A 5,176-nucleotide genomic window follows, 5' to 3' on the forward strand; every position below is an offset into this window, starting at 1 on the left:
GGTGGAGGGAGGATGGTGGAAGGTGGAGGATGGATGGGTGGTGGGATGGATGGAGGGAAAGGTGGGGGATGGTGGAGGGGAAGGTGGAGGGATGGATGGTGGGGGAAGGTGGAGAGATAGGTGAAGGGATAGGTGGAGAGATAGGTGAAGGGATGGGTGGAGGGTAGGTGAAGGGATGGATGGAGGGTTGGGTGGTGGGGTGGATGGAGGGAAGGTGGAGGGTGGATTGGAGGAAGGTGGAGGGATGGATGGAGGGAAGGGTGGAGGAGGGGATGGAGGGAAGGTGGTGGGTGGATGGAGGGAAAGGTGGAGGGATGGATGGAGGGAAGGTGGAGGGAGGGTGGAGGGAAGGTGGTTGGGGAGGGTGGGGAAGGTGGAGGGTGGGATGGAGGAGGGATGGAGGGAAAGGTGGAGGGATGGATGGAGGGAAGGTGGAGGGATGGATGGAGGGGTAAGGTGGAGGGTTGGATGGAGGGAAAGGTGGAGAGATAGGTGAAGGATAGGTGGAGTGTAGGTGAGGGGATGGGTGGAGGGATAGGTGGAGGGATGGATGGAGGGAAAGGTGGAGGGATGGATGGAGGGGAAGGTTGGGGGTGGATGGAGGAAAGGTGGAGGGAGGGATGGAGGGAAGGTGGAGGGAGGGATGGAGGGAAAGGTGGAGGGAGGGATGGAGGGAAGGTGGAGGGAGGGATGGAGGGAGGGATGGAGGGAAGGTGGAGGGATGGATGGATGGAGGATGGTTGGAGGGAAAGGTGGAGGGATGGATGGAGGGGAAAGGTGGAGGGGATGGATGGAGGGAAGGTGGAGAGTAGGTGAAGGGATAGGTGGAGAGATAGGTGAAGGGATGGGTGGAGGGATAGGTGGAGGGATGGATGGAGGAAGGTGGAGGGTGGATGGAGGGAAGGTGGAGGGATGGATGGAGGGAAGGTGGAGGGAGGGATGGAGGGAAGGTTGGAGGATGGTTGGGAGGGGAAGGTGGAGGGATGGATGGAGGGAAGGGTGGAGGGATAGGTGTGGGATGGGTGGAGGTTAGAAGGTGGAGGGATGGATGGAGGGAAGGTGGAGGGAGGGATGGAGGGAAAGGTGGAGGGATGGATGGATGAATGGATGGAAAGGTGGAGGGATGGATGGAGGGAACGGTGGAGAGATAGGTGAAGGGGATGGATGAGGGAAAGGTGGAGGGATAGGTGAAGGGATGGATGGAGGGATAGGTGGAGGGATGGATGGAGGGGAAGGTGGAGGGAGGGATGGAGGGAAGGTGGAGGGAGGGATGGAGGGAAGGTGGAGGGATGGATGGAGGGAAAGGTGGAGGGATGGTTGGAGGGAAAGGTGGAGGGATGGATGGAGGGTTAGATGGAGGGAAGTTGGAGGGATGGATGGATGGAAGGATGGATGGAGGAAAGGTGGAGGGGATGGATGGAGGGAAGGGTGGAGGGATGGTGGAGGGGATGGATGGAGGGAAAGGTGGAGGGATAGATGGAGGGAAGGTGGAGGATGATGGATGGAGGGAAAGGTGGAGGGATGGATGGAGGGAAGGTGGTGGGATGGATGGTGGGAAGGTGGAGGGATGGATGAGGGAAAGGTGGAGGGATGGATGGAGGGAAGGTGGAGGGAGGGATGGAGGGAAAGGTGGGAGGATAGATGGAGGAAGGTGGGATGGATGGTGGATGGATGGTGGGAAAGGTGGAGGGATAGATGGAGGGAAAGGTGGAGGGCTGGATGGAGGGATGGATGGAGGGAAAGGTGGAGGGATAGATTGGGGGAAGGTGGAGGGTGGAGGGTTGGATGGAGGGGAAGGTGGAGGGATGGATGGAGGGAAAGGTGGTGGGATGGATAGAGGAAGGTGGAGGGATGGAGGGAAGGTGGAGGGAGGGATGGAGGGAAGGTGGAGGGAGGGTTGGAGGGAAAGGTGGAGGGATGGATGGATGGAGGGATGGATGGAGGGATGGTGGAGGGTATGGATGGAGGGGAAAGGTGGAGGGATGGATGGAGGGTTAGTGGAGGGAAGTTGGAGGGTTGGATGGATGGAAGGATGGATGGAGGGGAAGGTGGGAGGGGATGGATGGAGGGAATGGTGGAGGGATGGATGGAGGGATGGATGGTGGGATGGTGGAGTGGATAGTTGGAGGAAGGTCGGGGGATGGATGGATGGAGGGAAGGTGGAGGGATGGATGGAGGGAAGGTGGAGGGATGGATGGGAGGGAAGGTGGTGGGATGGATAGAGGGAAAGGTGGAGGGATGGATAGAGGGAAGGTGGAGGGAGGGATGGAGGGAAGGTGGAGGGAGGATGGAGGGAAAGGTGGAGGGAAAGGTGGAGGGGTGGATGGAGGGATGGATGGAGGGAAAGGTGGAGGGATAGGTGGAGGGAAAGGTGGAGGGATGGTTGGAGGGATGGATGGAGGGAAAGGTGGGAGGGATAGATGGAGGGAAGGTGGAGGGATGGATGGAGGGGATGGATGGAGGGAAGGTGGAGGGATGGATGGAGGGAAAGGTGGAGGGTTGGTAGTAGGGGAAGGTGGAGGGATTGGAGGGAAAGGTGGAGGGAGGGATGGAGGGGAAGGTGGAGGGATAGGTGGAGGGATAGGTGGAGGGATTGATGGAGGGATTGTTGGATGGATGGAGGGAGGTATAGTTAAGGGATAATTAGATGGAGGAGGGATGGATGGATAAATAGTGGAGGGATATCTTGGGGAGATTGTGGAGGCATCAATGAAGGATAATGGATAAGTTAGTATAGAAGAATAGATATATTAGAGGCATAGATGAATGGATAGCTAAAGGGATAGTTAGAGGGATAGAAGAAGGGATTGTTGGATGGATGGATGGATGGATGGATGGATGGATGGATGGATGGATGGATAGATTTAGGGACAGATGGAGGGGATAGTTGGTGGCATCGATGGAGAGATAGATAGAGGGATGGATGGATAGGTTTACGAATAGATGGAGGGGTAGTTGAATGAATGGTTGGAGGGGAGATGGATAGATATGGGATAGATGGATGTAGTAGAGTTGAGCTGACCGTTTATCAGAACTCTTTGACATATTAGGATATAATGAAACCTTTTCACTTGGGCACCGATGTAGCAGAGCTGAATTGGTCATTATGGCAGTTTTCACGGTGAACGTTTCATGGTGAACCATCTGTACTGATGTAGCAGAGCTGAATTGCTCTTTGTGATATAGTGGGGGGGATTTCATTTTCATGGAAGTGTTTATGTAGCAGAGCTGAGTGGATACATTTTCGTTGACGCGTACATGTAGCAGAGCTGACTTGGTCATTGAGGTAGTAGTGATGGGAGGAAACACTTCTATATAGCAGAGCTGAGTTTGTAATTTAAAAGAACTTGTGATAGTGTGAACGTGTATATAGCAGAGCTGAGTGTGTGATGAAGTGATGAAGTTTCCGGCAGGGTGATAGCAGAGCTGAGTGGATACATTTTCGTTGACGCGTACATGTAGCAGAGCTGACTTGGTCATTGAAGTAGTAGTGATTGGAGGAAAGAGCTGAGTTTGTAATTTGAAAGAAATTGTGATAGTGTGAAACGCGTATACAGCAGAGCTGTCATGCAGGGTGTAGCAGAGCTGAGTGTGTGATGAAGTGTCATGCAGGGTGTAGCAGAGCTGAGTGTGTGATGAAGTGTCATGCAGGGTGTAGCAGAGCTGAGTGTGTGATGAAGTGTCATGCAGGGTGTAGCAGAGCTGAGTGTGTAATGAAGTGTCATGCAGGGTGTAGCAGAGCTGTCATGCAGGGTGTAGCAGAGCTGAGTGTGTGATGAAGTGTCATGCAGGGTGTAGCAGAGCTGAGTGTGTGATGAAGTGTCATGCAGGGTGTAGCAAAGCTGAGTGTGTGATGAAGTGTCATGCAGGGTGTAGCAGAGCTGAGTGTGTGATGAAGTGTCATGCACGGTGTAGTAGAGCTGTGTTGCTCGGCTGCATGTGTTGCACTCCGCGGTGCCCGCCGCCTCCGTGTTTATATCCCCTCTCCCTTGTGTCTGTAGTGGGCGGCATATGGAGGGGCCGCTGTGTATATACGGGGAGGGGGCGCAGGGACCGGTGTCAGTCAGCGCAGCCTCCACACCCCCCGCACCCCCCCACACCCCCCACACCCCCCGCACCCCCCGCACACATCCGCCGCCGCGTCCTCTGCAGCCGCACATGAGAGTAGCGGAGCTCCGGCGTCTGTCAGCGAGGAGCGGAGCCCGGACAGCAGCTGTGATCCGGCATCGTGCGGAGGTCAGTGCCCGGGGGCGTCACTTGTGTCATTGTGTCTGGGGTCTTTTTCGGGTGAGGGGGGGTCATAGATCTGGAAATGTTCCCCCCTATTATATCCGCATTCCAATACTGGGGGCGATCATAGGATCAGCTGCCACAAAGTGTGAAAACCGCTGCAAAATGACGGATTATGTGACCGGGGGGCAAAAAGGCAAAAGTGCGTCTCCAGCCCGTGACTTCCCCGGTTTGTGTCTGTGGATTATTGTCTTTCCATTGGCACTGCGCGGTGTCTGCCAGGAGAGATGCCAGCCCGCAATGTGCCACTGACATTTCTTAAAGACACAGCACCCTCATTTATCAAAATGACAATGGCGGAGTCATTTCTGTGCTAATAATATTCACAACCCAGCTTTCCAAGGACCCTGAGTGGCACCTACTATCATAGCAATGCCTTTTATTATTTGTCCTTTTGTGAACAGATGGGTGACAATCAATCATTATCTTCTAGAGGTTGTCATAACTAATTATGGGTTGACACTATGTCTAGGGGTGATCACTCAACTTTCCAAGGACCCTGAGTGGCACCTACCATCATATAGTATAATGCCTTTTATTATTTGTCCTTTTGTGAAAAGATGGGTGACAGTCAGTCATTATCATCTATGGGTTGTCATTATGTCTAGGGGCGATCACTCAGCTTTCCAAGGACCCTGAGTGGCACCTTCTATCATGTAGTAATGACTTTTGATATTTGTCCTATTGGGAAAAGATGGGTGACAGCCAGTCATTATCATCTAAAGTTTGTCAGCACTAATTATAGGTTGTCACCATGTCTAGAGGCGATCACTCAGCTTTCCAAGGATCCTGAGTGGCACCTACTATCATAGTAATGCCTTTTATTATTTTTTCCTTCTGTAAAAAGATGGGTGACAATCAGTCTTTATCGTCTATGGAAAGCTGA

The 5,176-nt window shown here is 53.6% G+C and overlaps 1 protein-coding gene across 1 annotated transcript in view; it reads left to right on the top strand.

Annotated features, from left to right (window-relative positions):
* Positions 1-4,142: 4,142 nt before the first annotated feature.
* MPPED1 (metallophosphoesterase domain containing 1) overlaps positions 4,143-5,176 on the top strand; it is a 96,862-nt gene continuing 95,828 nt past the window's right edge. The window contains exon 1 of the mRNA XM_075342162.1: positions 4,143-4,236. The gene's annotated coding sequence lies outside the window, so the exon portion shown is untranslated. The remainder of the gene's footprint in view (positions 4,237-5,176) is intronic.

This window comes from Anomaloglossus baeobatrachus, chromosome 4 (assembly GCF_048569485.1).
Source record: "Anomaloglossus baeobatrachus isolate aAnoBae1 chromosome 4, aAnoBae1.hap1, whole genome shotgun sequence".
NCBI lineage: Eukaryota > Metazoa > Chordata > Amphibia > Anura > Aromobatidae > Anomaloglossus > Anomaloglossus baeobatrachus.